Raw genomic sequence first — 26,842 nt, 5'->3', positions numbered from 1 at the left:
TAAAACGAGACGAGAAAGGGTTTTGGGTTTGATTAGGCGGACCGCCACTGCGGATCCCCCTAATCAAACCCTAAACCATTTCCCTTTCTTCTCATTAGAAGGCGGCAAGACAAAAAGACACCCTAGAGGGGCCGAGTGAACCTTTTTTTTAGGGGACGGGTATCCTAAAACGGGACGGGAAAGGGTTTAGGATTGGATTAGGGGGACCGCTACTGCGCATCCGCCTAATCCAACCCTAAACCCTTTCCCTTGCTTCACATTCGAAGGCGGCAAGACAAAAAGACACCCTAGAGGGGCCGAGTGAACCCTTTTTTGGGGGGCCGGGTATCTTAAAATGGGACGGGAAAGGGTTTAGGGTTTGATTAGGCGGACCGCTACCGCGGATCCCCCTAATCCAACCCTAAACCCTTTCCCTTGCTTCTCATTTGAAGGCGGCAAGACAAAAAGACACTCTAGAGGGGCCGAGTGAACCCCTTTTTTTTTTTTTTGGGGGGGGGGGGGGTATCCTAAAACGGGATGGGAAAGGGTTTAGGGTTTGATTAGGCGGACCGCTACCGCGGATCCTACTAATCCAACCCTAAACCCTTTCCCTTGCTTCTTATTTGAAGGCGGCAAGACAAAAAGACACCCTAGAGGGGCCGAGTGAACCCTTTTTTGGGGGGCCGGGTATCCTAAAACGGGACGGGGAAAGGGTTTAGGGTTTGATTAGGCGGACCGCTACCGCGGATCGCCTAATCCAACCCTAAACCCTTTCCCTTTCTTCTTATTTGAAGGCGGCAAGACAAAAAGACACCCTAGAGGAACCGAGTGAACCCTTTTTTGGGGGGCCGCGTATCTTAAAACGGGAGAAGAAAGGGTTTAGGGTTTGATTAGACGGACCGCTACCGCGGATCTGCCTAATCCAACCCTAAACCCTTTCCCTTGCTTCTCATTTGAAGGCGGCAAGACAAAAAGACACCCTAGAGGGGCCGAGTGAACCCTTTTTTGGGGGCCGGGTATCCTAAAACGGGACGGGAAAGGGTTTAGGGTTTTATTAGGCGGACCGCTACCGCAGATCCTCCTAATCCAACCATAAACCCTTTCCCTTGCTTCTCATTTGAAGGCGGCAAGACAAAAAGACACCCTAGAGGGGCCGAGTGAACCCTTTTTTGGGGGACCGAGTATCCTAAAACGGGACGGGAAAGAGTTTAGGATTGGATTAGAGGGACCGCTACCGCGGATCCGCCTAATCCAACCCTAAACCCTTTCCCTTGCTTCTCATTTGAAGGCGGCAAGACAAAAAGACACCCTAGAGGGGCCGAGTGAACCCTTTTTTGGGGGCCGGGTATCCTAAAACGGGACGGGAAAGGGTTTAGGGTTTGATTAGGCGGACCGCTACCGCGGATCCGCCTAATCCAACCCTAAACCCTTTCCCTTGCTTCTCATTTGAAGGCGGCAAGACAAAAAGACACCCTAGAGGGGCCGAGTGAACCCTTTTTTTGGGGGGGGGGGGGGGTGGGGGGATCCTAAAATGGGACGGGAAAGGGTTTTGGGTTTGATTAGGCGGACCGCTACAGCGGATCCGCCTGATCCAACCCTTAACCTTTCCCTTACTTCTCATTTGAAGGCTGCAAGACAAAAAGACACCCTAGAGGGGCCGAGTGAACCCTTTTTTGGGGGGCCGGGTATCCTAAAACGGGACGGGAAAGGGTTTAGGGTTTGATTAGGCGGACCGCTCTGCGGATCCCCTAATCAAACCCTAAACCATTTCCTGCTTCTCATTTGAAGGCGGCAAGACAAAAGACACCCTAGAGGGGCCGAGTGAACCGTTTTTTGGGGGGCCGGGTATCCTAAAACGGGACGGGAAAGGGTTTAGGATTGGATTAGGGGGACCGCTACCGCGGATCCGCCTAATCCAACCCTAAACCCTTTCCCTTCCTTCACATTCGAAGGCGGCAAGACAAAAAGACACCCTAGGGGGGCCGAGTGAACCCTTTTTTGGGAGGCCGGGTATCCTAAAACGGGACAGGAAAGGATTTAGGGTTTGATTAGGCGCACCGCTACTGCGGATCCCGCTAATCAAACCCTAAACCATTTCCCTTGCTTCTCATTTGAAGGCGGCAAGAAATAAAGACACCCTAGAGGGGCCGAGTGAACCCTTTTTTGGGGGGCCGGGTATCCTAAAACGGGACGGGAAAGGGTTTAGGGTTTGATTAGGCGGACCGCTACTGCGGATCCCCCTAATCAAACCCTAAACCATTTCCCTTGCTTCACATTCGAAGGCGGCAAGGCAAAAAGACACCCGAGAGGGGCCGAGTGAACCCTTATTTGGGGGGTCGGGTATCCTAAAACGGGACAGGAAAGGGTTTAGGGTTTGACTTGGTGGACCGCGGTCCCTTGCATCTCATTTGAAGGCGGCAAGACAAAAAGACACCCTAGAGGGGCCGAGTGAACCCTTTTTCGGGGGGCCAGGTATCCTAAAATGGGACGGGAAAGGGTTTAGGGTTTGATTAGGCGGACCGCTACCGCGGATCCCCCTAATCCAACCATAAATCCTTTCCCTTGCATCTCATTTGAAGGCGGTAAGACAAAAAGACATCCTAGAGGGGCTGAGTGAACCCTTTTTTGGGGGGCCGAGTATCCTAAAACGGGACGGGAAAGGGTTTAAGGTTTGATTAGGCGGACCGCTACTGCGGATCCCCCTAATCAAACCCTAAACCATTTCCCTTGTTCTCATTTGAAGTCGGCAAGACAAAAAGACACCCTAGAGGGGCCGAGTGAACCGTTTTTTGGGGGGCCGGGTATCCTAAAACGGGACGGGAAAGGGTTTAGGATTGGATTAGGGGGACCGCTACCGCGGATCCGCCTAATCCAACCCTAAACCCTTTCCCTTGCTTCACATTCGAAGGCGGCAAGGCAAAAAGACACCTTAGGTGGGCCGAATGAACCCTTTTTTGGGGGGCCGGGTATCCTAAAACGGGACAGGAAAGGCTTTAGGGTTTGATTAGGCGGACCGCTACTGCTGATCCCGCTAATCAAACCCTAAACCCTTTCCCTTACTTCTCATTTGAAGGCGGCAAGACAAAAAGACACCCTAGAGGGGCCAAGTGATCCCTTTTTTGGGGGGGCCGGGTATCCTAAAATGGGACGGGAAAGGGTTTAGGGTTTGATTAGGCGGACCGCTACTGCGGATCCCCCGAATCCAACCATAAATCCTTTCCCTTGCATCTCATTTGAAGGCGGTAAGACAAAAAGACATCCTAGAGAAATTTGAGTGAACCCTTTTTGGGGGGCCGAGTATCCTAAAACGGGACGGGAAAGGGTTTAGGGTTTGATTAGGCGGACCGCTACTGCGGATCCCCCTAATCCAACCCTAAACCATTTCCCTTGCTTCTCATTTGAAGTCGGCAAGACAAAAAGACACCCTAGAGGGGCCGAGTGAACCGTTTTTTTGGCGGCCGGGTATCCTAAAACGGGACGGGAAAGGGTTTAGGATTGGATTAGGGGGACCGCTACCGCGGATCCGCCTAATCCAACCCTAAACCCTTTCCCTTGCTTTACATTCGAAGGCGGCAAGACAAAAAGACACCCTAGGGGGGCCGAGTGAACCCTTTTTTGGGGGGTCGGGTATCCTAAATCGGGACAGGAAAGGATTTAGGGTTTGATTAGGCGGACCGCTACTGCTGATCCCGCTAATCAAACCCTAAACCCTTTCCCTTACTTCTCATTTGAAGGCGGCAAGACAAAAAGACACCCTGGAGGGGCCAAGTGAACCCTTTTTTGGGGGGCCGGGTATCCTAAAACGGGACGGGAAAGGGTTTAGGGTTTGATTAGGCGGACCGCTACTGCGGATCCCCCTAATCAAACCCTAAACCATTTCTCTTGCTTCTCATTTGAAGGCGGCAAGACAAAAAGACACCCTAGAGGGGCTGAGTGAACCCTTTTTTGGGGGGCCGGGTATCCTAAAACGGGACGGGAAAGGGTTTAGGGTTTGATTAGGCGGACCGCTACTGCGGATCCCCCTAATCCAACCCTAAACCATTTCCTTTGCTTCTCATTTGAAGTCGGCAAGACAAAAAGACACCCTAGAGGGGCCGAGTGAACCGTTTTTTTGGCGGCCGGGTATCCTAAAACGGGACGGGAAAGGGTTTAGGATTGGATTAGGGGGACCGCTACCGCGGATCCGCCTAATCCAACCCTAAACCCTTTCCCTTGCTTTACATTCGAAGGCGGCAAGACAAAAAGACACCCTAGGGGGGCCGAGTGAACCCTTTTTTGGGGGGTCGGGTATCCTAAATCGGGACAGGAAAGGATTTAGGGTTTGATTAGGCGGACCGCTACTGCTGATCCCGCTAATTAAACCCTAAACCATTTCCCTTGCTTCTCATTTGAAGGCGGCAAGAAATAAAGACACCTTAGAGGGGCCGAGTGAACCCTTTTTTGGGGGGCCGGGTATCCTAAAACGGGACGGGAAAGGGTTTAGGGTTTGATTAGGCGGACCGCCACTGCGGATCCCCCTAATCAAACCCTAAACCATTTCCCTTTCTTCTCATTAGAAGGCGGCAAGACAAAAAGACACCCTAGAGGGGCCGAGTGAACCCTTTTTTTGGGGGACGGGTATCCTAAAACGGGACGGGAAAGGGTTTAGGATTGGATTAGGGGGACCGCTACTGCGGATCCGCCTAATCCAACCCTAAACCCTTTCCCTTGCTTCACATTCGAAGGCGGCAAGACAAAAAGACACCCTAGAGGGGCCGAGTGAACCCTTTTTTGGGGGGCCGGGTATCTTAAAATGGGACGGGAAAGGGTTTAGGGTTTGATTAGGCGGACCGCTACCGCGGATCCCCCTAATCCAACCCTAAACCCTTTCCCTTGCTTCTCATTTGAAGGCGGCAAGACAAAAAGACACTCTAGAGGGGCCGAGTGAACCCTTTTTTTTTTGGGGGGGGGGGGGGGGGTATCCTAAAACGGGACGGGAAAGGGTTTAGGGTTTGATTAGGCGGACCGCTACCGCGGATCCCCCTAATCCAACCCTAAACCCTTTCCCTTGCTTCTTATTTGAAGGCGGCAAGACAAAAAGACACCCTAGAGGGGCCGAGTGAACCCTTTTTTGGGGGGCCGGGTATCCTAAAACGGGACGGGAAAGGGTTTAGGGTTTGATTAGACGGACCGCTACCGCGGATCTGCCTAATCCAACCCTAAACCCTTTCCCTTTCTTCTTATTTGAAGGTGGCAAGACAAAAAGACACCCTAGAGGAACCGAGTGAACCCTTTTTTGGGGGGCCTCGTATCTTAAAACGGGAGAAGAAAGGGTTTAGGGTTTGATTAGACGGACCGCTACCGCGGATCTGCCTAATCCAACCCTAAACCCTTTCCCTTGCTTCTCATTTGAAGGCGGCAAGACAAAAAGACACCCTAGAGGGGCCGAGTGAACCCTTTTTTGGGGGGCCAGGTATCCTAAAACCGGACGGGAAAGGGTTTAGGGTTTTATTAGGCGGACCGCTACCGCAGATCCTCCTAATCCAACCATAAACCCTTTCCCTTGCTTCTCATTTGAAGGCGGCAAGACAAAAAGACACCCTAGAGGGGCCGAGTGAACCCTTTTTTGGGGGACCGAGTATCCTAAAACGGGACGGGAAAGAGTTTAGGATTGGATTAGAGGGACCGCTACCGCGGATCCGCCTAATCCAACCCTAAACCCTTTCCCTTGCTTCTCATTTGAAGGCGGCAAGACAAAAAGACACCCTAGAGGGGCTGAGTGAACCCTTTTTTGGGGGGGCCAGGTATCCTAAAACGGGACGGGAAAGGGTTTAGGGTTTGATTAGGCGGACCGCTACCGCGGATCCGCCTAATCCAACCCTAAACCCTTTCCCTTGCTTCGCATTTGAAGGCGGCAAGACAAAAAGACACCCTAGAGGGGCCGAGTGAACCCTTTTTTGGGGGACCGAGTATCCTAAAACGGGACGGGAAAGAGTTTAGGATTGGATTAGAGGGACCGCTACCGCGGATCCGCCTAATCCAACCATAAATCCTTTCCCTTGCATCTCATTTGAAGGCGGTAAGACAAAAAGACATCCTAGAGGGGCTGAGTGAACCCTTTTTTGGGGGGCCGAGTATCCTAAAACGGGACGGGAAAGGGTTTAGGGTTTGATTAGGCGGACCGCTACTGCGGATCCCCCTAATCCAACCCTAAACCATTTCCCTTGCTTCTCATTTGAAGTCGGCAAGACAAAAAGACACCCTAGAGGGGCCGAGTGAACCGTTTTTTTGGCGGCCGGGTATCCTAAAACGGGACGGGAAAGGGTTTAGGATTGGATTAGGGGGACCGCTACCGCGGATCCGCCTAATCCAACCCTAAACCCTTTCCCTTGCTTTACATTCGAAGGCGGCAAGACAAAAAGACACCCTAGGGGGGCCGAGTGAACCCTTTTTTGGGGGGTCGGGTATCCTAAATCGGGACGGGAAAGGGTTTAGGGTTTGATTAGGCGGACCGCTCTCGCGATCCCGCTAATTAAACCCTAAACCATTTCCCTTGCTTCTCATTTGAAGGCGGCAAGAAATAAAGACACCTTAGAGGGGCCGAGTGAACCCTTTTTTGGGGGGCCGGGTATCCTAAAACGGGACGGGAAAGGGTTTAGGGTTTGATTAGGCGGACCGCCACTGCGGATCCCCCTAATCAAACCCTAAACCATTTCCCTTTCTTCTCATTAGAAGGCGGCAAGACAAAAAGACACCCTAGAGGGGCCGAGTGAACCCTTTTTTGGGGGACGGGTATCCTAAAACGGGACGGGAAAGGGTTTAGGATTGGATTAGGGGACCGCCTGCGGATCCGCCTAATCCAACCCTAAACCCTTTCCCTTGCTTCACATTCGAAGGCGGCAAGACAAAAAGACACCCTAGAGGGGCCGAGTGAACCCTTTTTTGGGGGGCCGGGTATCTTAAAATGGGACGGGAAAGGGTTTAGGGTTTGATTAGGCGGACCGCTACCGCGGATCCCCCTAATCCAACCCTAAACCCTTTCCCTTGCTTCTCATTTGAAGGCGGCAAGACAAAAAGACACTCTAGAGGGGCCGAGTGAACCCTTTTTTTTTGGGGGGGGGGGGGGGGGGGGGTATCCTAAAACGGGACGGGAAAGGGTTTAGGGTTTGATTAGGCGGACCGCTACCGCGGATCCTACTAATCCAACCCTAAACCCTTTCCCTTGCTTCTTATTTGAAGGCGGCAAGACAAAAAGACACCCTAGAGGGGCCGAGTGAACCCTTTTTTGGGGGGCCGGGTATCCTAAAACGGGACGGGAAAGGGTTTAGGGTTTGATTAGACGGACCGCTACCGCGGATCTGCCTAATCCAACCCTAAACCCTTTCCCTTTCTTCTTATTTGAAGGCGGCAAGACAAAAAGACACCCTAGAGGAACCGAGTGAACCCTTTTTTGGGGGGCCTCGTATCTTAAAACGGGAGAAGAAAGGGTTTAGGGTTTGATTAGACGGACCGCTACCGCGGATCTGCCTAATCCAACCCTAAACCCTTTCCCTTGCTTCTCATTTGAAGGCGGCAAGACAAAAAGACACCCTAGAGGGGCCGAGTGAACCCTTTTTTGGGGGGCCAGGTATCCTAAAACCGGACGGGAAAGGGTTTAGGGTTTTATTAGGCTGACCGCTACCGCAGATCCTCCTAATCCAACCATAAACCCTTTCCCTTGCTTCTCATTTGAAGGCGGCAAGACAAAAAGACACCCTAGAGGGGCCGAGTGAACCCTTTTTTGGGGGACCGAGTATCCTAAAACGGGACGGGAAAGAGTTTAGGATTGGATTAGAGGGACCGCTACCGCGGATCCGCCTAATCCAACCCTAAACCCTTTCCCTTGCTTCTCATTTGAAGGCGGCAAGACAAAAAGACACCCTAGAGGGGCTGAGTGAACCCTTTTTGGGGGCCGGGTATCCTAAAACGGGACGGGAAAGGGTTTAGGGTTTGATTAGGCGGACCGCTACCGCGGATCCGCCTAATCCAACCCTAAACCCTTTCCCTTGCTTCGCATTTGAAGGCGGCAAGACAAAAAGACACCCTAGAGGGGCCGAGTGAACCCTTTTTTTTTTTGGGGGGGGGTGGGGGGATCCTAAAATGGGACGGGAAAGGGTTTTGGGTTTGATTAGGCGGACCGCTACAGCGGATCCGCCTGATCCAACCCTTAACCTCTCCCTTACTTCTCATTTGAAGGCTGCAAGACAAAAAGACACCCTAGAGGGGCCGAGTGAACCCTTTTTTGGGGGGCCGGGTATCCTAAAACGGGACGGGAAAGGGTTTAGGGTTTGATTAGGCGGACCGCTACTGCGGATCCCCCTAATCAAACCCTAAACCATTTCCCTTGCTTCTCATTTGAAGGCGGCAAGACCAAAAGACACCCTAGAGGGGCCGAGTGAACCGTTTTTTGGGGGGCCGGGTATCCTAAAACGGGACGGGAAAGGGTTTAGGATTGGATTAGGGGGACCGCTACCGCGGATCCGCCTAATCCAACCCTAAACCCTTTCCCTTCCTTCACATTCGAAGGCGGCAAGACAAAAAGACACCCTAGGGGGGCCGAGTGAACCCTTTTTTGGGAGGCCGGGTATCCTAAAACGGGACAGGAAAGGATTTAGGGTTTGATTAGGCGCACCGCTACTGCGGATCCCGCTAATCAAACCCTAAACCATTTCCCTTGCTTCTCATTTGAAGGCGGCAAGAAATAAAGACACCCTAGAGGGGCCGAGTGAACCCTTTTTTGGGGGGCCGGGTATCCTAAAACGGGACGGGAAAGGGTTTAGGGTTTGATTAGGCGGACCGCTACTGCGGATCCCCCTAATCAAACCCTAAACCATTTACCTTGCTTCTCATTTGAAGGCGGCAAGACAAAAAGACACCCTAGAGGGGCCGAGTGAACCGTTTTTTTGGGGGCCGGGTATCCTAAAACGGGACGGGAAAGGGTTTAGGATTGGATTAGGGGGACCGCTACCGCGGATCCGCCTAATCCAACCCTAAACCCTTTCCCTTGCTTTACATTCGAAGGCGGCAAGACAAAAAGACACCCTAGGGGGGCCGAGTGAACCCTTTTTTGGGGGGTCGGGTATCCTAAATCGGGACGGGAAAGGGTTTAGGGTTTGATTAGGCGGACCGCCACGCTGATCCCGCTAATTAAACCCTAAACCATTTCCTTGCTTCTCATTTGAATGCGGCAAGAAATAAAGACACCTTAGAGGGGCCGAGTGAACCCTTTTTTGGGGGGCGGGTATCCTAAAACGGGACGGGAAAGGGTTTAGGGTTTGATTAGGCGGACCGCTACTGCGGATCCCCTAATCAAACCCTAAACCCTTTCCCTTTCTTCTCATTAGAAGGCGGCAAGACAAAAAGACACCCTAGAGGGGCCGAGTGAACCCTTTTTTGGGGGACGGGTATCCTAAAACGGGACGGGAAAGGGTTTAGGATTGGATTAGGGGGACCGCCACGCGGATCCGCCTAATCCAACCCTAAACCCTTTCCCTTGCTTCACATTCGAAGGCGGCAAGACAAAAAGACACCCTAGAGGGGCCGAGTGAACCCTTTTTTGGGGGGCCGGGTATCCTAAAACGGGACGGGAAAGGGTTTAGGGTTTGATTAGGCGGACCGCTACCGCGGATCCCCTAATCAAACCCTAAACCCTTTCCCTTGCTTCTCATTTGAAGGCGGCAAGACAAAAAGACACTCTAGAGGGGCCGAGTGAACCTTTTTTTTTTTGGTGGGGGGGGGGTATCCTAAAACGGGACGGGAAAGGGTTTAGGGTTTGATTAGGCGGACCGCTACCGCGGATCCTACTAATCCAACCCTAAACCCTTTCCCTTGCTTCTTATTTGAAGGCGGCAAGACAAAAAGACACCCTAGAGGGGCCGAGTGAACCCTTTTTTGGGGGGCCGGGTATCCTAAAATGGGACGGGAAAGGGTTTAGGGTTTGATTAGACGGACCGCTACCGCGGATCTGCCTAATCCAACCCTAAACCCTTTCTCTTTCTTCTTATTTGAAGGCGGCAAGACAAAAAGACACCCTAGAGGAACCGAGTGAACCCTTTTTTGGGGGGCCGCGTATCTTAAAACGGGAGAAGAAAGGGTTTAGGGTTTGATTAGACGGACCGCTACCGCGGATCTGCCTAATCCAACCCTAAACCCTTTCCCTTGCTTCTCATTTGAAGGCGGCAAGACAAAAAGACACCCTAGAGGGGCCGAGTGAACCCTTTTTTGGGGGGCCAGGTATCCTAAAACCGGACGGGAAAGGGTTTAGGGTTTTATTAGGTGGACCGCTACCGCAGATCCTCCTAATCCAACCATAAACCCTTTCCCTTGCTTCTCATTTGAAGGCGGCAAGACAAAAAGACACCCTAGAGGGGCCGAGTGAACCCTTTTCTGGGGGACCGAGTATCCTAAAACGGGACGGGAAAGAGTTTAGGATTGGATTAGAGGGACCGCTACCGCGGATCCACCTAATCCAACCCTAAACCCTTTCCCTTGCTTCTCATTTGAAGGCGGCAAGACAAAAAGACACCCTAGAGGGGCTGAGTGAACCCTTTTTTGGGGGGCCGGGTATCCTAAAACGGGACGGGAAAGGGTTTAGGGTTTGATTAGGCGGACCGCTACCGCGGATCCGCCTAATCCAACCCTAAACCCTTTCCCTTGCTTCGCATTTGAAGGCGGCAAGACAAAAAGACACCCTAGAGGGGCCGAGTGAACCCTTTTTTTTTGGGGGGGGGGGGGGGGGTGGGGGGATCCTAAAATGGGACGGGAAAGGGTTTTGGGTTTGATTAGGCGGACCGCTACAGCGGATCCGCCTGATCCAACCCTTAACCTTTCCTTTACTTCTCATTTGAAGGCTGCAAGACAAAAAGACACCCTAGAGGGGCCGAGTGAACCCTTTTTTGGGGGGGCCGGGTATCCTAAAACGGGACGGGAAAGGGTTTAGGGTTTGATTAGGCGGACCGCTACTGCGGATCCCCCTAATCAAACCCTAAACCATTTCCCTTGCTTCTCATTTGAAGGCGGACAAACAAAAAGACACCCTAGAGGGGCCGAGTGAACCGTTTTTTGGGGGGCCGGGTATCCTAAAACGGGACGGGAAAGGGTTTAGGATTGGATTAGGGGGACCGCTACCGCGGATCCGCCTAATCCAACCCTAAACCCTTTCCCTTCCTTCACATTCGAAGGCGGCAAGACAAAAAGACACCCTAGGGGGGCCGAGTGAACCCTTTTTTGGGAGGCCGGGTATCCTAAAATGGGACAGGAAAGGATTTAGGGTTTGATTAGGCGCACCGCAACTGCGGATCCCGCTAATCAAACCCTAAACCATTTCCCTTGCTTCTCATTTGAAGGCGGCAAGAAATAAAGACACCCTAGAGGGGCCGAGTGAACCCTTTTTTGGGGGGCCGGGTATCCTAAAACGGGACGGGAAAGGGTTTAGGGTTTGATTAGGCGGACCGCTACTCCAGATCCCCCTAATCAAACCCTAAACCATTTCCCTTGCTTCACATTCGAAGGCGGCAAGGCAAAAAGACACCCGAGAGGGGCCGAGTGAACCCTTATTTGGGGGGCCGGGTATCCTAAAACGGGACAGGAAAGGGTTTAGGGTTTGACTTGGTGGACCGCGGTCCCTTGCATCTCATTTGAAGGCGGAAAGACAAAAAGACACCCTAGAGGGGCCGAGTGAACCCTTTTTCGGGGGGCCAGGTATCCTAAAATGGGACGGGAAAGGGTTTAGGGTTTGATTAGGCGGACCGCTACCGCGGATCCCCCTAATCCAACCATAAATCCTTTCCCTTGCATCTCATTTGAAGGCGGTAAGACAAAAAGACATCCTAGAGGGGCTGAGTGAACCCTTTTTTGGGGGGCCGGGTATCCTAAAACGGGACGGGAAAGGGTTTAGGGTTTGATTAGGCGGACCGCTACCGCGGATCCGCCTAATCCAACCCTAAACCCTTTCCCGTGCTTCTCATTTGAAGGCGGCAAGACAAAAAGACACCCTAGAGGGGCCGAGTGAACCCTTTTTTTTGGGGGCCGGGTATCCTAAAACGGGACGGGAAAGGGTTTAGGGTTTGATTAGGCGGACGCACTGCGGATCCCCTAATCAAACCCTAAACCATTTCCCTTGCTTCTCATTTGAAGTCGGCAAGACAAAAAGACACCCTAGAGGGGCCGAGTGAACCGTTTTTTGGGGGGCCGGGTATCCTAAAACGGGACGGGAAAGGGTTTAGGATTGGATTAGGGGGACCGCTACCGCGGATCCGCCTAATCCAACCCTAAACCCTTTCCCTTGCTTCACATTCGAAGGCGGCAAGGCAAAAAGACACCCTAGGTGGGCCGAGTGAACCCTTTTTTGGGGGGCCGGGTATCCTAAAACGGGACAGGAAAGGCTTTAGGGTTTTATTAGGCGGACCGCTACTGCTGATCCCGCTAATCAAACCCTAAACCCTTTCCCTTACTTCTCATTTGAAGGCGGCAAGACAAAAAGACACCCTAGAGGGGCCAAGTGATCCCTTTTTTGGGGGGGCCGGGTATCCTAAAATGGGACGGGAAAGGGTTTAGGGTTTGATTAGGCGGACCGCTACTGCGGATCCCCCTAATCAAACCCTAAACCATTTCCCTTGCTTCTCATTTGAAGGCGGCAAGAAATAAAGACACCCTAGAGGGGCCGAGTGAACCCTTTTTTGGAGGGCCGGGTATCCTAAAACGGGACGGGAAAGGGTTTAGGGTTTGATTAGGCGGACCGCCACTGCGGATCCCCCTAATCAAACCCTAAACCATTTCCCTTTCTTCTCATTAGACGGCGGCAAGACAAAAAGACACCCTAGAGGGGCCGAGTGAACCCTTTTTTTGGGGGACGGGTATCCTAAAATGGGACGGGAAAGGGTTTAGGATTGGATTAGGGGGACCGCTACCGCGGATCCGCCTAATCCAACCCTAAACCCTTTCCCTTGCTTCACATTCGAAGGCGGCAAGGCAAAAAGACACCCTAGAGGGGCCGAGTGAACCCTTATTTGGGGGGCCGGGTATCCTAAAACGGGACAGAAAAGGGTTTAGGGTTTGACTAGGCGGACCGCGGTGTCTTGCATCTCATTTGAAGGCGGCAAGACAAAAAGACACCCTAGAGGGGCCGAGTGAAACCTTTTTCGGGGGGCCGGGTATCCTAAAACGGGACGGGAAAGGGTTTAGGGTTTGATTAGGCAGACCGGTACCGTGGATCCCCCTAATCCAACCATAAATCCTTTTCCTTGCATCTCATTTGAAGACGGCAAGACAAAAAGACATCCTAAAGGGGCCGAGTGGACTCTTTTTTGGGGGGCCGAGTATCCTAAAACGGGACGGGAAAGGGTTTAGGATTGGATTAGGGGGACCGCTACCGCGGATCCGCCTAATCCAAACCTAAACCCTTTCCCTTGCTTCTTATTTAAAGGCGGCAAGACAAAAAGACACCCTAGAGGGGCCGAGTGAACCCTTTTTTGGGGGGCCGGTTATCCTAAAACGGGACGGGAAAGGGTTTAGGATTGGATTAGGGGGACCGCTATTGCGGATCCGCCTAATCCAACCCTAAACCCTTTCCCTTGCTTCACATTCGAAGGCGGCAAGACAAAAAGACACCCTAGAGGGGCCGAGTGAACCCTTATTTGGGGGGCCAGGTATCCTAAACCGGGACAGGAAAGGGTTTAGGGTTTGATTAGGCGGACCGCTACCGCGGAGCCGCCTAATCCAACCCTAATCCCTTTCCCTTGCATCTCATTTGAAGGCGGCAAGACAAAAAGACACCCTAGAGGGGCCGAGTGAACCCTCTTTTGTGGGGTCGGGTATCTTAAATTGGGACGGGAAAGGGTTTAGGGTTTGATTAGGCGGACCGCTACGGCGGATCCCCCTAATCCAACCATAAATCCTTTCCCTTGCTTCTCATTTGAAGGCGGCAAGACAAAAAGACATCCTAAAGGGGCCGAGTGAACCCTTTTATGGAAGGCCGAGTATCCTAAAACGGGACGGGAAAGGGTTTAGGATTGGATTAGGGGGACCGCTACCGCGGATCCGCCTAATCCAAACCTAAACCCTTTCCCTTGCTTCTTATTTAAATGCGGCAAGACAAAAAGACACCCTAGAGGGGCCGAGTGAACCCTTTTTTGGGGGGCCGGGTATCCTAAAAAGGGACGAGAAAGGGTTTAGGGTTTGATTAGGCGGACCGCTACCGCGGATCCCCCTAATCAAACCCTAAACCATTTCCCTTGCTTCTCATTTGAAGGCGGCTAGACAAAAAGACACCCTAGAGGGGCTGAGTGAACCGTTTTTTGGGGGGCCGGGTATCCTAAAACGGGACGGGAAAGGGTTTAGGATTGGATTAGGGGGACCGCTACCGCGGATCCTCCTAATCCAACCCTAAACCCTTTCCCTTGCTTCACATTCGAAGGCGGCAAGACAAAAAGACACCCTAGGGGGGCCGAGTGAACCCTTTTTTGGGGGGCCGGGTATCTTAAAACGGGACAGGAAAGGATTTAGGGTGTGATTAGGGGGACCGCTACCGCGGATCCGCCTAATCCAAACCTAAACCCTATCCCTTTCTTCTTATTTAAAGGCGGCAAGACAAAAAGACACCCTAGAGGGGCCGAGTGAACCCTTTTTTGGGGGCCCGTGTATCCTAAAACGGGACGAGAAAGGGTTTAGGATTGGATTAGGGGGACCGCTACCGCGGATCCGCCTAATCCAACCCTAAACCATTTCCCTTGTTTCACATTCGAAGGCGGCAAGACAAAAAGACACCCTAGAGGGGCCGAGTGAACCCTTATTTGGGGGGGCCGGGTATCCTAAAACGTGACAGGAAAGGGTTTAGGGTTTGATTAGGCGGACCGCTACCGCGGAGCTGCCTAATCCAACCCTAAACCCTTTCCCTTGCATCTCATTTGATGGCGGCAAGACAAAAAGACACCCTAGAGGGGCCGAGTGAACCTTTTTTTGGGGGGCCGGGTATCCTAAAACGGGACGGGAAAGGGTTTAGGGTTTGATTAGGCAGACCGCTACCGCGGATCCCCCTAATCCAACCGTAAATCCTTTCCCTTGCTTCTCATTTGAAGGCGGCAAGACAAAAAGACATCCTAAAGGGGCCGAGTGAACCCTTTTTTGGGGGGCCGAGTATCCTAAAACGGGACGGGAAAGGGTTTAGGATTGGATTAGGGGGACCGCTACCGCGGATCCGCCTAATCCAAACCTAAACCCTTTCCCTTTCTTCTTATTTAAAGGCGCCAAGACAAAAAGACACCCTAGAGGGGCCGAGTGGACCCTTTTTTGGGGGGCCGGGTATCCTAAAACGGGACGGGAAAGGGTTTAGGGTTTGATCAGGCGGACCGCTACCGCGGATCTGCCTAATCCAACCCTAAACCCTTTCCCTTGATTCTAATTTGAAGGTGGCAAGACAAAAAGACACCCTAGAGAGGCTGAGTGAACCCTTTTTTAGGGGGGGGGGGGGCGGGTATCCTAAAACGGGACGGGAAAGGGTTTAAGGTTTGATTAGGCGGACCGCTACCGCGGATCCGCCTAATCCAACCCTAAACCCTTTCCGTTGCTTCTCATTTGAAGGCGGCAAGACAAAAAGACACCCTAGTGGGGCCGAGTGAACCCTTTTTTGGGGGGCCGGGTATCCTAAAACGAGACGGGAAAGGGTTTAGGGTTTGATTAGGCGGACCGCTACCGCGGATCCCCCTAATCAAACCCTAAACCCTTTCCCTTGCTTCTCATTTGAAGGCGGCAAGACAAAAAGACACCCTAGAGGGGCCGAGTGAACCCTTTTTTGGGGGGCCGTGTATCCTAAAACGGGACGGGAAAGGGTTTAGGGTTGGATTAGGGGGACCGCTACCTCGGATCGACCTAATCCAACCCTAAACTCTTTCCCTTGCTTCTCATTCGAAGGCGGCAAGACAAAAAGACACCCTAGAGGGGCCGAGTGAACCCTTTTGGGGGACGGGATTAAAACTAGGGGGCTGAGTATCCTAAAACGGGACGGGGAAGGATTTATGGTTGGATTAGGCAGACCGCGACTTAAACCCATTCCCTTATTTTAAGAGGATAATCTTTGAAATAAATACGGGTTTAAAGCTTTGGTACATCGTTACATAATAATGTGGACATTTGTAAAATATTGAAGGTACATTATAGTTGATCACTCTTGTAACTGGCTTTAAATTAGAAAGGGTCAATTCTAAACAGTTAAAGCTTAGGTACAAGATAATAATTTAGATTCAAATAAACATTCATAATAAACTGCAAATATGTTCTGACAATAATACTTAATGAAAACGCATATGTTTCTAAACTTAACCGCAGATTATAATTATACATAAATTAACATCAAAGTTCTTAACCCTTTCTGGGTTTACTGCAAACAGAAGCATGACCATTGCTCTCACCTTCCAGCAAGTCCTCCCTTAGATGTTTCTTATAACCGTCTATTAATTCCATATCCTTCACGACTGCTGACCAAGGTATAGTATTTTCACGATCAAGAAGAGCATATGATACAAATACAATTTGTGTGACACCGGTGAGAAACGACGGTCCATATCGGCCTCGTGTCTTGTTTTTGTCTATTAGCTTCAAGTTGTCGGGCTATGCTGTCTCTTTCAGCCGTGATAAACTTCATCTGCGCTTCAGCAATGTCCAGCCTCTGTTGTAGTGACTCTGTATTCACTTCAGCTATGTCCAGTTTCTCGTATAGTCCTTCCTGATGTTCTTCTAATACTTCGTTTTTACCAAGCACCTCAATAAGATATTGATCCAGTGAATCTCTTTTGCGTTTCATTTCAGCGAGATCATACTCAACGTCAGCGAGTTTTTGCTCGATATCCGACATTATTTCCACAAAGGTAACGGAACTCATATTCTGGTTCAGACAAAAAATAAACGTATTTTAAAAAGAGTGACAATAAACTTAAGGCATTATGTGAAGTACCAACTTCAACCATATTTAAGGTCATACTATAGGGTAAAACAAATTAACGTGGGCTTTGACATTGTATAATCATGCAAAAAGCAAACAATGTTATTGTGAAAACAGATTACAGCAAAAGGTAAAATAATCTTCTCCTGCAAATATTAAGCACGTTGCCAGATTGAAATATCTACTATACTTAATTTTGGCAAAACGTTCCAGCCACAAATGCAGTTTGATTTTCAGACCTGAAACAACTTTTAATTCGTCTGGGGACTAAACTATATATTTCTTTTCACAAGATAAAAAGACATACTGATTAATCAAATAATACTTATAAATGAAATAATCTGAATGTTATATAGGCTACTATTTACATAAAGATATGCATTTCTTTTGCAGGGATAAAATAATAAGAACAAAAAAAACCAGAAACCAGAGCACCTTTTCAAGGGAGTGAAGACGTTTTCTATATGATTATTCCATAGATTTTGTAATTAGCACACTAGTTTAGACAAGTATTTATAGTGAGTTTTATATTTAAACTGATTATGAAACAGTCTTGAATGGCTTTTGTAAGTATTTCTAATGTTAATTAAATAGTATTATGTCGTTTACTATCATTAACTTTCAATACATTTTTTATATATGCTATATCAAAATACATAACAATATTTCCTATGAACATTATCAATAAAATAAATGTTCCTTTAAAGGCATGACTATGGACATTGGCACGAATACATTATATATGAACCTTTATTTGTATGAAATAAATTACCAGAGCATATTAGAATTCCATTACTGCATTATTCTTGCAATAATATTCAATATACTTATTTACATAAAGATATGCATTTCTTTTGCAGGGAAAAATAACAAGAACAAAAGGAAAAAAAACAGAAACTAGAGTACCTTTTTAAGGGAGTGAAGATGGTTTGTATGATTATTCCTTAGATTTTGTAATTAGCTGTAACACCCCGTATTTTAATAAGTTGGATAAAATTCTTTTAATTGCTACTTTATATTTAATTTCGTTGGTTAACAATTTATATATTTATTTTCTCAGCTAATTAATTAATTTCATTATAACTCGTTACGTTAAATTTAATAATCATTAATAAGTTTATTTAAAGTTAGTTCGAATTTATTGAAATTAGTCCGAGTTTATTTATTTAATAATTTCCGTTTCTTTACGAGTCCTTATGAAAGTTGTTTTAAGTAAACCCGAGATGGATTTTGGGAACAAAACCGTCCAATTAGCTATTTTGAGCTTATTTCACTAAATTAGCAATTTTTATTAATATCCGTTAGTTTCGTAAAAATTGCTAATAATTCCGATTCGAGCTAATTTTGTATTATTTACGTTAACTAGCTGAGTTTATTTTATTTTCACTCATTAAATTTATTTATTATTAATTCCGTTTTATTTCTGAAACTTTTACTAAAAACCGATTTTATTAACTCGAGGCGGTTTTAAAAACGAGCGAAATTACTTAACGATGAAGAAACGTACGTATAATTAGAAGCTAGCAAGCTAGCTGGTGTATTATTATTATTATTATTATTATTATTATTATCTAACCTACCCGTCCCACCCCCTTCACTTTCCCTTTCCCTTTTCGTTTTACCAGCAACAACAACAAACACAGCTCCATCACCATTCATTTTCATCCCGACCTTAAAACCTCAGATCCCGCCTCCATTCTCAACCAAATTCGATAATTTTTGTACCATTAGCTTCCTCGTCCTTTCCTCGTCCTTTTAAGGTAAGAAAATCTCCTTTTCGTAGTGGTTTCGTCTTTCGCCGTCTTATAAAAGTGTCGTCTTTTAGCTTCTTTATTCCGTTTTCTTGCCCTTTTATGAAGGATTCGAAGACCCGGGGTGAGGCTCGTGCCTTGTGGACCATTTATTCGAAGAATAAGGAGCGTTTAAGGTAACGGTGATAGGATTATTCGTTACTAAGTCGATTTTGTATGCTAGTTTGTATATTGGATGCTTACTTGTGTTAAAGTTTCATTCTTTATGAAATTTCCATATTATTGTAGCATGTGACGGTCTTATAAGTCAGTTTGTTCAATATATTCGTATTAACTGTTATATAAGGATTGATTTATTTGGGGTAAACGATTTTATTTACATTGATGATTGGTATAAGGAGATGTATTAGGTATTCTTTTAGATGACAGACTTTATGAAAGGATTTGGTGATTAGTGGAGAGGGCTATAATATAATTCATTATGGAGAGTATACACGAATTACTAGGCTGTTGGCTAATGAAATTTCTTATGCATTTGGTTATCAACAAGAAAAACGTGGATGAATCCATCGTGTTTTGGCTGGTGAGCATCGCATAATGGGCTATAGACAATTAATATAAACCAAGAGATAATGGTGATCAAGTTAGTCACACGTGGTAATTTACATTGGATTTGGTTGAAAGGCAAAATGACTAGGCAGGAGTTGAATGATTGTAGTATTACATTGTTTACAAGATAGACTGCTTACAGTACGAGTGTTTTGAGCTAGTTTGTATGATAGTGGGTTTGTGTGGTAAGATGGGTTCATCCGGGTGCCGAACAATATGGTACCTTTGGATTCTTGGTGGAGTGGGGAATAATGTTGGGCAATTTGTTTGGAGGAATACTATCATTTTCATGCTTAAAATTTCGTCTTAAGACGGTCACAAATGAGCTTTTTGAACCATGAAAACTGGGTTTTGTTGGGCTGTTTTGACGGGTTGTTTTGACGGGCTTCTTTATGTTAAATTGAACCAACCTCTTTGCTAACGTCTCAAGTACATATACATGTTGGGTTTGGGTCTTTTGTTTGGGTGGTATCCGTCGTGGTTTGGCCTAGGAAACCGTCCTAGGGGCCGGGACAAGTAGGGTGTAGCCTGGCCGTGGCCCTACTCTTTGCACCGGGGTCTTTCGTCAGTAGCCTGGCAGCCAGCCTAGCCGTAGCTAGCCGTGGCCTGGCTGTGGCCTGGCCGTGGGCCTGGCCGTGGCCTAAGGCGATGCTTTGGCCGTGGCCTAAGCGATGGCCTGGCTAAGTCGCGAGTTTGGGCCGTATCTATAAATTGTTTTGACGCTAGTTTGGTTTATTTAAAATATAATTAAATTAATTTTCGTCTCATATTTTATATAAAGATAATTCGTTAATATCGTCCTTCCACTTAATTATTTTAGGTGGCTCATATGTGGTTGAAGAGGAAGAGTAGTTTTGGGTTTTAGAAGCTTTCTCAAGTTTTTGCTTGTCTCTTTGCTAGCGTAAGGTAACTATTCCGAGTTACTCGATGAATTAATGTCACATTAGTAGTAGATGTGGTGCTTGTTGTTTGTTAAGTGTTTAGGTGATTGATAATGTTTTACTTTCATTTTTCACATGATAGAATTTGGAAATAGCAAAATGAATGTTATAGCTATAATTGAAATGTTTTGTTGATTGTCAAAACCGAGCCTTAGTCCCTTTGATCGATGCGATGTCGATTAATTGAGTGATTGGTCACCGCAATTTGACCGTGCACTGTCGCAGTGGGGTTGCGGGTAAAAATTCGGTTGAATGAATTAGATAATCGGCCTTTTTCTTGTTTTAGGCCATTTATTATATCTCTATTTCACATGTTTAATTAGTTGAATTTAAATAGTTTCTTATTTAGTTAGTTGAATTTAAATAGCTTCTTATTTGTAGTAATGACCCTAGTTTCCCCTAAAGCCTTTTATATTGTTATAATTGCTAGGATTGGAAATTAGTATTGAATTCTTATTGAGGAACTGTTGGGATTGTATCTTTGTAAATAGACATTTATATAGCTTTCACATGATAGAATGTTAGAATTTATGTTGGTAAGTAGGACTTTTTGCCCTCTTAAGGTTAAGTGGGTGTCTTACTTGACTTATGTGGTGAGTCTTGGGTGGTGTGGGCTAAAATATTCAAGCTGGGACTAGCTGTGACTAGGTCCTAGGTGAGTATTTCGGCCTTCATCATAGATAGGTCTTTATAGTCTCTGACGAGTATATGTTCACTGCTTGATAGCCTTTGTGTTCCTGACTAGTGGATGTTTATCCAAGTTGGGGCATGACCTCAGGTACTAATTTTGATAGTATGGGGTCAGCTTGAGTACTAGCCGACCCTTCGGTGGTGTCCTTAGGGTACTCACTTCACTTTGTTTTAAAAAAAGTTGTGAGTCTTGGGTGCGGTGGTGTGTATCCGCATGTCTAGGTCTGCGCAGATTTTAGGCTAGGGTTGTGTTGTCTCTTGGCCATGTTTTCTTAATAGTAACCGCTGAGCCAAGATACCGGTTCGATTACCTTCCCTACCTCGTGGTATAGACTTGAGTTACAAAGTGACTATTGACGGGACTAAGAACTTATGCCTGTCTTTGATATATTGCCCTTTCTTGTTTGATGATTCTATGAATCATAGAAGGTGAGATGCAAGCCGGCTATGGTTGATAGAGTTTGGATTCCTGGATGTTATGTGATTCACATGATAGTGTAGTATGAGTCGGTCTAGTATTCCCATGCTAGGACTATGTGTTGTTATATTGGTGTTCACCTGATAAGCACGATTGTCTAGCATTTATATGCTAAGGCATTGTGTGATTCGTATTCATATTCTTATGTTTACATGTTATATTAATTATGACATTTCGTGGCTGGGAGAACTCGGAGTTACTCCCCACTGACTGTGGCTTTCGTATTTGTATAAAATGCGAATGACAGGTAGGTGATGCATATATGGGGTACATGGACGAGCTAGCGAGCAAAGTAACCTTGGGACCTAGACTGGTTTTATTTCATTGTGACCCTTTTTATGTCACATACATTTTAGGGACATATGTCTCCCTTTTCTATTTTTGGTTTGTATCATTCTATTTTCTTATTTAGCTATGACATGTAAAGTAGTTCATTAGCATTGCAGGTTTTGGCACCCGCTTCTGGGAGACTTGGAAATGTTGTGATTGGTTTAGAAAATTATTTTTGAAATTACAGGTTTTTGGCTAGTTGAACCAATTACAAACATATCCTACCAGTTTTTCTGTAGAATTACGTGTTTACTTTTCCGCAATAAATGAGGGTGTCACAGTTGGTATCAGAGCATATTTGCTCCCGACGCACGTTTGTGCACCCCAATATAAATAACTTGACCTTAAAATAATAAACTTGAGAGATGGGTAAGATGGGTAGATTTAGGACCTTATGTTGTAGTCTCTTTGTGTTTGCTCTTTGTTAGGTACTAACCTGTTTGTTGATTGTCATTTAATAATTGTTGCGTTCTTAGATCAATGACCGTGAACTTATCTATAGCTAATGGGGTTATTACCTTTATTTAAAAAAAAAAAAAATTTGAACTAAAGGTTTTGAAAATATTTTAATGTTTTTCACTGGTTTTAACGTCAATTAGTGTTAAAGCTTGTTATTGGAGACGTCTGATAATTAGTTTTATCATTTGTTGGTGTAAAAATGTATTTTTATGTCTTTGAATTGGAATATTGATGTTCTTGAGTGATCGCCAAGAGTATCTCCGTTCCATTGAAAGGACACTTATATTTTACGAAGATCAAGATTTAGCGCCTTTTGCTTAGGATTGAAGATTTGTTCAACCTTTGAATAATGCTTCTACTTCATTGAAGATGTTTCTCGTTCTTTTCGTATCTCGCCTTATTCTTAATCTCTTGGTGCTTATCCTCCTTCTAAACTCCCTTCTGTTTTACTTTAAAAGCTACGCTTGTACTCCTAACTTGTCCTTTGTTCCTTACTTATCTTCCCTTAACGCCTTTTAGATAGTTCTCTTTCTTTTGAGGAATGTTAACCTTGGTTGGATGTGATTCTTAAGTATAAAAGTTTACTCGTTATTTCCTTGTCTTGAATACCTCCCTAATTCTAATATCTCTTACTGGTTGTTAACTAGTTATCTTTATGATTCGACTCTTTTAGTCTCACACCCTGATATGTTGCTTAAGTTCCCTTGTTGTCTAATTTCCCTTTCTCCTTGATCATGAGCGTTACCGTTCATACCTCCTTTCCTCGCTTCATCTTGCTCCTCCTTTAAGTTTGACACTCGTATCCTGTGAAACTCTATCTTTGACATCCTTGTAAATTTGACTTCAATTCTTATCCCTAGGAAGTTCGTCATAACTCTTTTGTTGGTTAAACTTGAACCCTCTTAGCATACTTGTATCTATGATGTCTAACTTACTTTTCATTTCACACAATTTCTAAATATTTCAAACTACTATTTTTGGTTCGTTGTTAAAAATTTATATCTCCATTACAAAATTTTCCCTACTTGTAATGATTTGAAAAATGAAAATTCGATTTGATTCTCTAATTATTCTTTGAGTATAGACTTCCTTATCATGGTTTTCAGTTGCTAAACCCGAGATTTTTGTAAATTTTATCCAATTTCTATTCACTTTGATCTAATTATGATGCCTTTGTCAAAGTTTAATATTATACTTCAGAAATTTAACTCCCCTTTTAGTTTAAAGGTGAAACCTTTATTTCTATTTTGGCTTTTTGCAAAAGAAAATTTGAGTAGATTACCTTTCTCATATTTTGATTTTAACGTTGATCGGATGTTAGAACTAGTTATTGAAAACGTTTGATAACTTGTTCTACGCTTGTCGGCGAATAGTTTTTGTTTTAAATTTGTCTCTGACTTGGAAAGTTAGCGTTCTTGTGTGCACGACAAGAGCATTTCCTTTCCATGAATGAGGCTTATATTTTTGAAAACTCTTCATTAATGTTTTTGAAGGTATTTTGATTTTGACTTATACAAATAATTTGCCTTTTGACCTTATCTTTGATTTGGAATGTGATGTTCTTGAATACGTAACGAGAACACTTCCGTTCCTTTGATGAGAATCTGGTTCTGACAGAAAATTTTATTTGAAACTTTGAAAGAATTTTAATTCTTACTATTTGCAACCTTTTAATATTGTGGGTTACCAATTTCAAAAAAATTCCAGTTTTATTTTCTTGACCTTCCATTTATACTTTCAAGTTTCGAGGACGAAACTTTTTAAAAGATGAGGTGATTGTAACACCCCGTATTTTAATAAGTTGGATAAAATTCTTTTAATTGCTACTTTATATTTAATTTCGTTGGTTAACAATTTATATATTTATTTTCTCAGCTAATTAATTAATTTCATTATAACTCGTTACGTTAAATTTAATAATCATTAATAAGTTTATTTAAAGTTAGTTCGAATTTATTGAAATTAGTCCGAGTTTATTTATTTAATAATTTCCGTTTCTTTACGAGTCCTTATGAAAGTTGTTTTAAGTAAACCCGAGATGGATTTTGGGAACAAAACCGTCCAATTAGCTATTTTGAGCTTATTTCACTAAATTAGCAATTTTTATTAATATCCGTTAGTTTCGTAAAAATTGCTAATAATTCCGATTCGAGCTAATTTTGTATTATTTACGTTAACTAGCTGAGTTTATTTTATTTTCACTCATTAAATTTATTTATTATTAATTCCGTTTTATTTCTGAAACTTTTACTAAAAACCGATTTTATTAACTCGAGGCGGTTTTAAAAACGAGCGAAATTACTTAACGATGAAGAAACGTACGTATAATTAGAAGCTAGCAAGCTAGCTGGTGTATTATTATTATTATTATTATTATTATTATTATTATTATTATTATTATTATCTAACCTACCCGTCCCACCCCCTTCACTTTCCCTTTCCCTTTTCGTTTTACCAGCAACAACAACAAACACAGCTCCATCACCATTCATTTTCATCCCGACCTTAAAACCTCAGATCCCGCCTCCATTCTCAACCAAATTCGATAATTTTTGTACCATTAGCTTCCTCGTCCTTTCCTCGTCCTTTTAAGGTAAGAAAATCTCCTTTTCGTAGTGGTTTCGTCTTTCGCCGTCTTATAAAAGTGTCGTCTTTTAGCTTCTTTATTCCGTTTTCTTGCCCTTTTATGAAGGATTCGAAGACCCGGGGTGAGGCTCGTGCCTTGTGGACCATTTATTCGAAGAATAAGGAGCGTTTAAGGTAACGGTGATAGGATTATTCGTTACTAAGTCGATTTTGTATGCTAGTTTGTATATTGGATGCTTACTTGTGTTAAAGTTTCATTCTTTATGAAATTTCCATATTATTGTAGCATGTGACGGTCTTATAAGTCAGTTTGTTCAATATATTCGTATTAACTGTTATATAAGGATTGATTTATTTGGGGTAAACGATTTTATTTACATTGATGATTGGTATAAGGAGATGTATTAGGTATTCTTTTAGATGACAGACTTTATGAAAGGATTTGGTGATTAGTGGAGAGGGCTATAATATAATTCATTATGGAGAGTATACACGAATTACTAGGTCATTGGCTAATGAAATTTCTTATGCATTTGGTTATCAACAAGAAAAACGTGGATGAATCCATCGTGTTTTGGTAGTGAGCATCGCATAATGGGCTATAGACAATTAATATAAACCAAGAGATAATGGTGATCAAGTTAGTCACACGTGGTAATTTACATTGGATTTGGTTGAAAGGCAAAATGACTAGGCAGGAGTTGAATGATTGTAGTATTACATTGTTTACAAGATAGACTGCTTACAGTACGAGTGTTTTGAGCTAGTTTGTATGATAGTGGGTTTGTGTGGTAAGATGGGTTCATCCGGGTGCCGAACAATATGGTACCTTTGGATTCTTGGTGGAGTGGGGAATAATGTTGGGCAATTTGTTTGGAGGAATACTATCATTTTCATGCTTAAAATTTCGTCTTAAGACGGTCACAAATGAGCTTTTTGAACCATGAAAACTGGGTTTTGTTGGGCTGTTTTGACGGGTTGTTTTGACGGGCTTCTTTATGTTAAATTGAACCAACCTCTTTGCTAACGTCTCAAGTACATATACATGTTGGGTTTGGGTCTTTTGTTTGGGTGGTATCCGTCGTGGTTTGGCCTAGGAAACCGTCCTAGGGACGGCCGGGAGAAGAGGGTGTAGCCTGGCCGTGGCCCTACACTGCACTGGGCGTGGCCTCGTAGCTTTGTGGCAGCAGCCTAGCCGTAGCTAGCCGTGGCCTGGCTGTGGTGGCTTTGGCCGTGGCTGGCCGTGGCCTAAGGCGATGGCCTGGCTAAGTCGCGAGTTTGGGCCGTATCTATAAATTGTTTTGACGCTAGTTTGGTTTATTTAAAATATAATTAAATTAATTTTCGTCTCATATTTTATATAAAGATAATTCGTTAATATCGTCCTTCCACTTAATTATTTTAGGTGGCTCATATGTGGTTGAAGAGGAAGAGTAGTTTTGGGTTTTAGAAGCTTTCTCAAGTTTTTGCTTGTCTCTTTGCTAGCGTAAGGTAACTATTCCGAGTTACTCGATGAATTAATGTCACATTAGTAGTAGATGTGGTGCTTGTTGTTTGTTAAGTGTTTAGGTGATTGATAATGTTTTACTTTCATTTTTCACATGATAGAATTTGGAAATAGCAAAATGAATGTTATAGCTATAATTGAAATGTTTTGTTGATTGTGCCGAAAACTGAGCCTTAGTCCCTTTGGTCGATGCGATGTCGATTAATTGAGTGATTGGTCACCGCAATTTGACCCGCACTGCCGCAGGTGGGGTTGCGGGTAAAAATTCGGTTGAATGAATTAGATAATCGGCCTTTTTCTTGTTTTAGGCCATTTATTATATCTCTATTTCACATGTTTAATTAGTTGAATTTAAATAGTTTCTTATTTAGTTAGTTGAATTTAAATAGCTTCTTATTTGTAGTAATGACCCTAGTTTCCCCTAAAGCCTTTTATATTGTTATAATTGCTAGGATTGGAAATTAGTATTGAATTCTTATTGAGGAACTGTTGGGATTGTATCTTTGTAAATAGACATTTATATAGCTTTCACATGATAGAATGTTAGAATTTATGTTGGTA

At 45.2% G+C, this 26,842-nt stretch overlaps 2 long non-coding RNA genes and 1 pseudogene across 2 annotated transcripts; 2 read left to right on the top strand and 1 right to left on the bottom strand.

Moving 5' to 3' along the window:
* Positions 1-26,842, bottom strand: part of LOC141641132 (uncharacterized) — a 225,159-nt pseudogene that overhangs the window by 159,618 nt on the left and 38,699 nt on the right.
* LOC141629994 (uncharacterized) lies at positions 18,529-22,199 on the top strand. The gene is made up of 4 exons (XR_012537399.1): positions 18,529-18,690; positions 18,790-18,857; positions 20,111-20,196; positions 21,647-22,199. It is a non-coding gene; the product is annotated as an uncharacterized LOC141629994 (long non-coding RNA).
* LOC141629989 (uncharacterized) lies at positions 24,620-26,431 on the top strand. The gene is made up of 3 exons (XR_012537398.1): positions 24,620-24,781; positions 24,881-24,948; positions 26,180-26,431. It is a non-coding gene; the product is annotated as an uncharacterized LOC141629989 (long non-coding RNA).

This window comes from Silene latifolia, chromosome 2, assembly GCF_048544455.1.
Source record: "Silene latifolia isolate original U9 population chromosome 2, ASM4854445v1, whole genome shotgun sequence".
Taxonomy (NCBI): Eukaryota; Viridiplantae; Streptophyta; class Magnoliopsida; order Caryophyllales; family Caryophyllaceae; genus Silene; species Silene latifolia.
The sequence above is the reverse complement of the archived record's forward strand: the minus strand, read 5'-3'. Positions and strand labels throughout refer to the sequence as shown.